The sequence below is a fragment of the Dermacentor albipictus genome, unplaced genomic scaffold, assembly GCF_038994185.2.
Source record: "Dermacentor albipictus isolate Rhodes 1998 colony unplaced genomic scaffold, USDA_Dalb.pri_finalv2 scaffold_11, whole genome shotgun sequence".
In the NCBI taxonomy this organism is placed as follows: domain Eukaryota; kingdom Metazoa; phylum Arthropoda; class Arachnida; order Ixodida; family Ixodidae; genus Dermacentor; species Dermacentor albipictus.
In genome coordinates, this window is record NW_027225565.1 from 4,048,399 (window position 1) to 4,059,327 (window position 10,929).

Genomic DNA, 10,929 nt, shown 5'->3' on the forward strand with positions numbered 1-10,929 from the left:
TGCCTGCCGCGTGCGCCGAAAACCTGCTGCCCTTACCTTTCCCTCCTTCCTCCGATCCGCGTGAGGCGGTAGCGAGCGATCCTTGCGGTGGTCGCTTGCAACACATGCGCGCATGCGCACATCACCCCATGGAAGCGCGGCCGCCGCGACACCACACCGCCCCAGCCCCCTTGGCGGAGATAGGGCTGTAGGTAGCGCCATCTCTTGACAACCGACCGCAACTCAAGGCGCGACGGCTACAATGGGTAAGCGAGCGACGCCGCAGGCATCTTTCTAAAGGAGGCGTTGTCCAGACCTGCACAGATCTCCCTCCTCCAGCACGCCTTGTCTAGTTCGCCCCTTTCGCCGCTAGGGAAAGAACGTACGAGCGGAGTGGCGCTAGCTATAACCTGTTCGCTGTCGTCTGCTTCTGCGATCTGTTCAGCGCTTGTCTTGCCATTTCGGCAGGCACAAAGCTCTTGTATTGGCGGTAAACAAATAAATTCACAAATATACAAAAGAAAACATATTTGCGAATGCTTTGCGTTTGAATAGTGAAACTAGAAGAGGATGAGCGGTGCAAGAAATGTAAACAACGAGCATAGGTGGCCGCTGCAATGCTAGATCAACGGCATAAATTTCCCTTTCCTAGCCTCCTTAAGAGACTGGAAAAATTGTTTAAAAGGATTCATAGGATAATCTAGCTTTCTTTAGTTGATTACAGACACCCTAATGTCGTAGACACATTAGGATTTACTGCTGTCCCACGAAACACGCAAGCAGCTATTTGATGTCTAAAAGATGTCTTCAACGGCTAATTCAAAAGCCTAGTAGCTGTCTTGATCAAGACATTTTGTAGCCATGGACGTCTAGACGTACTTCAGTAAGCCCTGCTAACGTTACGCTAAAAGTTGGCTAATGGACAGCTTGACAAGAACAACTGAAGACTTTTATTAGACATTCCCTCAAATTTTTGCGGCAGCTCTTACAGTAACACGACGTTTGCCCACAGTTACAATTTATTTTAAACGAGGCATGGACATCAGAAAAAAAAAAGTTCATATTGTCGGATAGAGTGATGCAGGGGTAGTTTTTCCAGATGTGAACCATGGGAATAGTGTAGTACAGCCTCATTGGTCAATTTGTGCTTTTTAATTAGACCAATAAATTGAATGCCACCTGTCAGAATTATTTTGCAAATCAAACAAGATCTGTATTGTATGCTGATATAATTCCAATGTTCACTCATTGACCTAAACAAGAACATCTCTGCGTGAAACACGTCATTATTGACAAAACTTCGCCCTGCTGGGTCTCCACCAAATTGAAATAGTTTCTAGCAAAGAGAAATTTGTCAGTGATGCTGCAGTTCAGGCAAAAATTACATCCTGGTTTCAGCTACAGGGGGCACAATAGCCTTACACCAGTATACGAAACAGAACACTGTGCTGCAATGAGTTAAGAAATAAAGGATAGTACACATCTGGAAAAACACTCTGCGAACCACTCTAACTAGCAATATAAATATATTTTTTATGATGTCCATGCTTCATTTAAAAGTAAATTGTAACTTACTTCCTGGGTGCCTCTTGTAAGGTAACGCCACATGCTTGCACAGCATCACGCAGAAATAATGGCCAGTTCTTCGGCATACCATCCATTAGTGAATTCCTTGTACGTTGTATGTTACAAAAACTGAAAGATAAATCATAATATGCTGTTATTTTTTTTCGTAAATTGTATGATGAGCTTTTCATGCATAAAAGGTGATTGCAAGCGAAAATGCAGCAAGGCATCAACTTCACACCATGTCACATACTCATACTTTATTACCTAATAGATTAGAAAAGATGCAGAAAGTGTAATTAAGAAGAGTGACAAATAGCAGCAAAGGCGATCAATAAATCTTGAAGATGATTGCCGCTGCTGCCAGAGTAGGCCAGCCTTCGTAGGAGAGCACTGGCTGCCCACAAAAGCTTGCTGTCACAGGCCACACGTGACGGTTCTTGTAGACATAGGAAAGCAATACCTGCACAGAACAGGAAAAAAAGGGCAAGGGAGGAAATTGGAATGTTGAAATTGGAACTTCAATTAGCAATATATGCTAAGTAAGAAGTTTGGCTCACATTAAAAATAAATTTAAGCACTCCTTTCTCTTAAATTACGGGTACCTTAAGGTATGTATGCGATGATGTTTAAAATGACTAGCATATTTCCTATCATAAGAAGCCAACAAACACCGACACCAAGGACAACATAGGGGAAATTACTTGTGCTTAATAAATTAAATAAAAAAGGATAAATTAATGGAAATTAAAGTGGATGAAAAAACACCTTGCCACAGGTGGGAACTGAACCCACAACCTTCGCATTTCGCATGCAATGCTCTACCAATTGAGCTACAGCGGCGTCGTTTTCCCACCCACTTTCTTGGGTATTTATGTGTCCTAATAGAACGCTGGGAGTGTTAGCCAGCACCCCAACTCAGAGACCTTGTTCCTGGCATATAGTCATTAAGTTGCATAGCAGAGTCGAAGTCAGCCTTTAAATTATTGTATGGTGTTTTGTGGCTAAAAAGCCACTTATCAACCTGTCAAACAAGTCTGATAAGCTTCCTGCAAAGTATAATCAGTTTAAAACAGTAATTCACTCTGCAAGTAAATGATGTACTAACTTAATTAAAAAGTTAAATAGCGTCTTATATTGAACTAAAAGCAAGTTTGGCATTTTGCGCTGCCTAGCTGTTGCCTTTCTTTCAAACTTAAACATGACAGGTAGCATGCAAAGGAGGACTGGTGATAAAGTAGTGTTCCAAAGCAACACTCCTAGGTGGATCAATCACTTTTGTTGATATATCTTCAAGTGACCCTAATTGGCTTCGGGCAATACCTCACAGAAATGACGCAACACCTTGGATGATGCGTCATACAAAGTTGAAAGTATCTTGGAAGTGTTAACATGCTGTTTGCATGAGAAAGTGCAAAGTGATTCGTATAGGTGGCAAATTATCAGTGTATCTATAGCCTCAGGTAATTCTGAGGATCTATGCTGACTTGCAACTGAGAAGCCACTGCACACAAAAAGGTGTATTCAAGTAATGGTCCATGCAGAATAATTGCCCACCTAGTGAAAAGGCAAATGTGGCAGGCTAATGGGCCAGGGCAAATAGATTGATAAATTCTGATAACACCTCCAATGATATTATTGAAATAGGTGATAAAAAACAGCACAGGTAAAATTGCAGTCATGACAAAATTTTAAAAGCACCTCTGCAAACTGCTGGAAGCCTTAGCATCATGCCTAGTCTACAGGCACATATGTTGCAGCGCAATCTATATCTCAGACGCAGGCGCCTCCACAAATCACTTTGTGATCTCCTCACAATAAGGTTAAAAAACAGTCTGGCACAAGCTACTTGATGCGATTCATTTTGCAAGCGCCAGCCAAGTGCTGATGGTGGTAGAGCAAAATTGAAGTTTGTCCTTGTATGGAAGCCTTGGCCCATGTTTTATCAATTCTAGCGGCAAAGCACACCTTTTACAGCACACATAAATATTAAATTAGACTGCTTGCTGATGCTGTACAATAAGTTCCTGTAAAGAAACTAAATCACACAGAAAACATTTAGAATACCAAACTAATCAAATACTGGCTTGAATACATTTGTGCATTAGGGAAGCAAGGTGTAATGTACACTGGTGTAGAAAATTTTTACTCATGTATGGAATACTTCTATGACACAGCAGAGTTAATTTGTGAGTTCTTACATAGCAATGACTACCTACAGGTAAATTTTGTAAGGCTTAGGGAAACTAATTATTAGTTGAACTGTGTATGTACACTGGCACTGAGAAATTGGTTATAATAGTGGCAGCTTATAATGGACCAGTGCAAAAAAATGGCCGTTGGTGAGACACCAACTAGCTATTTTACCACAAAGCGCTCCCTGGCCTTAACCAACATAAAAAGCACTGGGAGGACCAGAGAGGGTACAGTACATTGGCTTACACTGATCATGAGGTCCCGTCATCCAGCTAGCGCCAAGGTACAAGAAGGATGTCCAGCCGTCTATAAAGTGAAAGGGACAAAATAAGAAAGCATCAAGTCAGTTGAAAGGCAGATTTGCAATTACAAATAAGGTGACCCAGTCACAGTCATTCATTAATAAATGCCAAGCTGTCGTGATTTCACTCCCAGATGGAGCACCTACTAGGTTAAAGGTTTTGCTGCTTATTTAGAACAAAACAAGTGAAATTTGTACATCAGCAGACAATTTAATTTGGAATTGTATAGATGAAGTAAACATTGCAGTTATATTTTTTTGTTTTGCTATAAAGTGGGATAGCTACAAACTGCATAGTCACTGACACACGCGCGCACACGTAAGTACAAAAGGACACAAAATAAGGCGAGTTCAGTCTGGTTCAGCATTACAGCCAGCGCGTCGTCTTCGAATGCACTCCTTTCGGTTGGCTCGTGCTACGTTAACCACAGGCTAACAAGCAGGGCAAAGTTTTGACTGTTGTTGCGGAAGTCGTGGAGCCCGGTAGTGCTGAACGGCTGAACACAAGCAGAACCCTCGTATAAAAGTAATGACGAAAACTCGCAGGGCAGAAGAGCCCATATATCAAGAATTGCCGCGGGTAACACCTAAATATATTCACATTGTTGACGAAAAACGAAGCGCAATGTATTTCACTTACCGGAAAAAGTGTTATCCGAACGTGAGACGTACAAAGGCGCACCGAGACACGAAGGCGGCGAACGCAGATCCCCCCATTGTGGTAGTAAGCCGTCGGCGAAAACACGCAATACAGCCGATGTCACGAAGCACTGATGCAAAACACACGGCACACAGCATCAGCACAGCTAAATGACTCCAGTTAATATCCAGTATAAATGTACAGAACGGCTTAGAATGACGCACAACTGGATAACGAACCCACGACCGAGAAATAGCGGGCGACAATGGCCGTTTTTTCAAACTTCCTGCCTCCCAGTGTTCCCAGCACAGAATGATATTTCCAACAAATTTGGATTACGCCGCCGAAGTTGTCGCAGCGCGGTGGCTCTGTGACACCGCTGTGCAACACCGGCGTTTCGCTCCTGCTGCTGTAAATACCTTCTGCGCGAGCATAGAATGGTTTCCAGGCGTCGTGTGCGCGTCCCGTATGGAAAACAATAACACGCCCTTGATTGTTGAAGTTCTGGTGTGAAATTATTTAATATTAAAGCCAATTAATTTATGTTGCTTCGAACGAGTTCGATTTGTCTGAGGCGTCTTTTATTCGCTAACGTCGACGGCCGACGGTAACCGCACATTTAACACGTCGTTTGGCATTTTATTCACCTTTAGACAAAAAGATCTAGAAAAGTTCTTGAGTTAGACATTCTGAATGCGTTTACCAAAACAGACTCTAGTGACACCCGTAGTGGGTTTTGCCGCAGATAGAATATATACTAGCATATTCCAAGTGCTGAGGTTATGTTTAGAAGAAATTCTATTTTCAGTCTTATCATAGACCAAGACGTCTATAGCCGTTTGTAGCCGTTTCAAGAAGTTTTTGAGAGGTTCTGTGTTTCGTGGGGTGTGCTATAGTGAAAGGAAGATGATCTGGTAAAAGCATAGTAAAAGTATTCACTAGTAAGTCCTCCGCCCGATATGTGCAATAGGCTGATCGATTCTGTTTCAAGGGAAGGTGAGCATATCTTGTTTTTAATATCGTTGGATGTCTAGCTCAGTAGAAAGCTTGCAAAATATTAAGCGATCCCAGTGCTTTAAAACGTGCTGCAGTGCAGGCCTTAAAAATCGTGTCACGGAACTCTTCAAACTGTAAAGCTAGCTTTCCTGCGTGGTACGGCGGCAGCATAACGGTGGTGCTTAAGACACGTACGCAGTGAAGCTGTGGTGTAATTCACTTTTTGAGCTCACGACGCATTCACGGACAACTTTTAAGAGTTAAAATGAGTGGTAATCGTTCTGTCGTCGAAAATTACGGTGGTTTCAAGTTTCTAAAGAGCGCAGAAGCGAATTTTACAACGTGTAGAATAAAACTGTTGTGTACTTTGCGAACTCTATACACAATGTGATTTATAATAATCTGCTTGAAACAGGCAATAGGAGCGGCTATTTAACGCTACACTCTAAGAACAGTTTACACCCTTTGGCTTGCCCCTTCTGCCACACAAAAATAATCATCATCTGCCTTGATGCGTTTCCTTTCTTTATCGCTGCAAGCCCGGAACTTTCCAGTGACGAACGGCACGCGCGTTATCAGAAGAGGCACTCCAAAGGGTGTAAACTATTCTATGCTGATAACGCGCGTGCCGTTCGTTACTGGAAAGTTCCGGGCTCGCAGCGATAAAGAAAGGAAACGCATCAAGGCAGATGACGATTATTTTTGTGTGGCAGAAGCACTCTAAGAACAGTTAACACCCTTTGGCTTGCCCCTTCTGCCACACAAAAATAATCGTCATCTGCCTTGATGCGTTTCCTTTCTTTATCGCTGCAAGCCCGGAACTTTCCAGTGACGAACGGCACGCGCGTTATCAGAAGAGGCACTCCAAAGGGTGTAAACTGTTCTATGCTGATAACGCGCGTGCCGTTCGTTACTGGAAAGTTCCGGGCTCGCAGCGATAAAGAAAGGAAACGCATCAAGGCAGATGACGATTATCTTTGTGTGGCAGAAGGGGCAAGCCAAAGGGTGTAAACTGTTCTTAGAGTGAGGGGCAAGCCAAAGGGTGTAAACTGTTCTTAGAGTGTATTTTAGAGAGCAGCGGACTACACGCTCCGACATTTTTTAGGTTCGGGCAGTCAACTTTTGGAGCCAAGTGACCGATCAAAGCCTTGTGACATCACTGTCACTGTGTTAGCAAAAATCGTCAACTAGACAAGCAGTTCGTCACAACACAACAGCTGCCGTACTACGCCGCACAGCCGCCCACCGCGTAGCAGACGGATGGATGAATGGATGGATGTTATGAGCGTCCCCAATTGGAACGGGGCGGTGGCTTTCGCCACCAAGCTCTTGCTACTATGCTGCCTAATATCCTACCTAGGTTAACCAATGAAAAAAAAAACGCTATGAACTATCACGTCCAAATTTTCTGATACCCTATTGCGAACTGTGCTGTTGTACGTCTCTGTCCTTTGTCGTTTCCCTACTTTTCTTCCACCAATCCTCCAATCGCCTCTTACTGACGTCTATTGCGGACCTGTTTGCTTTACCACTGCTCCCGCTGAACCCAAGGGCTTCAAGGAGGCCAGTGGTGCCTAAATCGACCGCTGGATAGACGTCTTCACATTCTAATAAAATATGCTCCGTCGTTTCCCTAGCTTTACCGCAGCAAGCACATGCTTCTTCTTCCTTCTTATATCTCGCTTTATAGGTGCGTGTTCTAAGGCATCCCGATCTCGCTTCGAAAAGTAATGAGCTACCCTTTGAGTTATCATAAATGGTTTCTTTCCTAATTTCGTTTTTTCCCCTTAAGTAGTTACTCATGGCAGGTTTCTTTTCCATTGTCGCCACCCATGAGATTAATTCAGCCTCTCTGAGTTTCCGCTTGACCTTCTTTGTTGCTGTGTTGCCCACCCCACAGGCCGCATACTTGCTGGTAAGCTTCCTAGTTCTTTTCCTCCACTGTGAATCAATGTTTCGCCTGTACAGATACCTGAACACTCTCCCAGCCCATTTACTTTCCTCCATATTCCTCAGCCGTTCTTCATACTCAATTTTACTGCGAGCTTCCCTCACTTCAAAACTAGTCCAGCCCATATCCCCTTGCACAGCTTCATTTGTAGTCTTCCCGTGAGCGCCCAATGCGAGGCGACCCACTGACCTTTGGTTCCCGTCGAGTCCTGATTGTACCCCTGATTTAAAGCAAACAACCGCATTTCCAAAAGTAAGTCCTGGAACCATTACCCCTTTCCACATACCTCGGAGGACCTCGTACCTATTGTATCCCCATAGCGCTCTGTGCTTCATTATGGCTGCATTTCTCTTCCCCTTGACTGTTATGTTTTTTTTCCTGTGTTTCCATATATCCGTTGCCTTCGTTTATCCATATACCAAGGTATTTATATTCTGTTACCCGAGGTATTTCTTGGCCCTGTATATCCACTGTCTGTTCACTGTTTTCATTGAATACAAGAACACCTGATTTTCTAACACTAAATTTCAAACCTAAATTGTTGCCTTCCTGCCCACAGATATTAGCCAGACGTTGCAAATCACTTTGCTTGTTTGCGAGCAACACAATGTCGTCCGCATAAAATAAACCTGGGAGTTGCTGCTCTATTACTGTACCTGCCTGTTTGTATGAGAGATTAAACCCGATATTACTTCCTTCTAGCGCCCTCTCCATCCTCACCATGTACATCATAAACAGCAGCGGGGATAAAGGGCACCCCTGCCTCAGTCCCTTGTTGATATGAACTTTCTCCGCGCTCCTCATCCCTTCCCATTCAACGCAAACAGTATTTTCTAGGTAAATCTCTCTCAAAAGCTGTATACAATCGTTACCTAAGCCTTCCCCTTCCAGAATATCCCACAATATGCTGCGGTCTACGTTGTCGTATGCTCCTGTAATATCTAAAAAGGCCACATACAACGGTCTGCTTTCTGCTTTTGATATTTCAATACACTGAGTAAGAACAAACAAATTATCATCCAAACGCCTACCTATTCTAAAGCCATTCTGAAGCTCTCCCAAGATGCCATTATTTTCTGCCCATGCTTGAAGCTTTAGTTTGATTGCCTGCATTGCTAGCCTGTATATTACCGATGTAATGGTCAACGGTCTATACGAGTGAATTCTGTCTTTCTCCCCCTTACCTTTATAAATTAAATTCATTCTACTTTGTCGCCAACTGTCTGGTATTCGTCTATCTTTTAAAGTTTTTTCAACTGCTTTCACGAAAGCTTCCTTACTTTTTGGTCCCAGTTCATTTATCAGCCTAACGGGAACGTCGTCTAGCCCTGTGGCTGTGCGCTTAGGAATTTTCTCTTCCGCTTTCTTCCAGTTTAAATTTGTAAGCACTAGCTCCTTTTCCCCTTGGGTCTCTTTCATGCTCTTTTTTCCAACAAGTATAACCTCGTCATTGCCTTGGAATGATTCGGCTGTTGCTTTTCGGATGTAATTTATTGCTGCTTCTCCTTCCAGTCTATTTTCATCTTCGTCTAGGATATGTTGTTGTATTGTTGTTGACTTCCTGCCTAATAATTTTATGTGATTCCAAAATATTCTAGGTGCAGCCTTCTTTTTCTCACGTATTTCTGACAACCAACTTTCACTTTCACCTTTTAATTTTGCTTGCACCAGTATTTGAACCATAGACTTTTTCTCCCGGTATATTTCCCATTTACTGGTTACTTCATCCTGTGGCAACTGCGCCTTCTTTGCCTGCCTGTGCTCTCGAGATGCTTTCTGTCGTTCGGCGATCGCTTCTCGTATCTCCTTGTTCCACCAGCTTTTCGGTTTCTTTTTTCCTTTCCAATGAACATGTTGTTTCTCTTTCCGTATTTCTGTCGTTACTACACTTAGAAGCTCACCATATTCCCACCCCTTACTTGGCGACTTGCCAATTTCTTCCTCCACTCTAGTGACTATATTTGCTATTTGTTCAGCGTTCAAATTTGAACTGGCCATTTTGCTTTCGTTGCTCTCTTTCCCAACTACATATCCCATTTTCAAAATGATGCGTTTATGGTCACTCCCTATGCTGCTAAACCCTTCCTCATCGATGACCATTTCTCTCAACTTATCATGAATTCCTTCTGGTATCAGACAGTAATCAATGGTCGATTGCCGGTTTCCCACTTCCCACGTCATCTGTCCTTCACACTTAGGCCCTGTATTCACGATCACGAGGTTATGTTGCTCGCAAAGGTCTAGCATTGACTTCCCGTTATTGTCGGTATAGCCATCTAAATCCATTCATGTCACCTAATAGGACTATCTCAGCACCATTCCCGAAACCCCTAATATCAGCGCTTATACATTCCACTAACTCTTTATTCTTCTTTGTGCAATTTATTCCGGTCCACAAATACGTAACTCCAAGCCAAGTTTCTTTCCCACTCATTGTACCTGATAACCAAAGATGCTCTTGACATTGTGAATTTACTCTTTTCCATTTGGCTCCCTGATGGATGAGCATTCCGACTCCCCCTCCCTTTCTTTCCGACTTAGTTCTGTTGCAACCTTCCCATACATAATTCTCAATAACTGGCGGCTCTTCTGAGTCTCTAAGGTGCGTTTCTGTAACCGCATACACCCCTATTTGTTCTCTATGTAACTGCTCCTCAATCTCTGCCCACTTTTCCTTTCTTCTGCCGCCCTGCATGTTTATGTAGCCTATTGCATGGCGAGCTCTTGTTCTTGCTTTCCTCCTTTTTCTCTTATCGACGGCGATGCTCTTCTGATGTTCCCCTAGGGGACCTTCTTTATTACTACCTACTCTGACCTCCTGAGCGCCCGCGGGCCCCCTAAAAAAGCAACAGCGCGACCCCCAAGTCGCCAGCCCACTTCTCGTGCTAGCCTGTAATTGAAGTGGATCCCATCTCGTTTAAAACCACCACAACTTCTCACTTCCCTGTTTACTTCGACAACCTCGAAGCCTTTCTCTCGGCTCATTTTCCATATTGCCTCATTGGCAGCCATTACGGCTCTTTGTACGTGACTGTCACGCACAGGCACCTCCGGCACCGTGCACACCACGATCTGCACCTGAGGGGATAGCTCGCGCAAGTCGTACACCCCCTTCGCCAAGCGCTGGGCTAGTCCTGGCCCTTTCCTGTTCGGGACGTCATTTAGCCCACCTGCTACTACGACAAGGTTGCGCACGTGGGCATTTTCCGTGAGCTTTTTATTTGCTCGCTCCATGACAGAACCCAGTGTCTGCCCTGGAAATGTCCCTACCGCCACTCTTTTGTCGCCTTTCACCCTCTC

At 43.8% G+C, this 10,929-nt stretch overlaps 1 long non-coding RNA gene across 1 annotated transcript; it reads right to left on the reverse strand.

The window, feature by feature from the left end:
- Positions 1-1,799: 1,799 nt before the first annotated feature.
- LOC139051393 (uncharacterized) lies at positions 1,800-4,932 on the reverse strand. The gene is made up of 3 exons (XR_011509373.1): positions 4,683-4,932; positions 3,988-4,047; positions 1,800-2,008 (listed from the first exon to the last, which is right to left on the reverse strand). It is a non-coding gene; the product is annotated as an uncharacterized lncRNA (long non-coding RNA).
- Between the last annotated feature and the right edge of the window lie 5,997 nt (positions 4,933-10,929).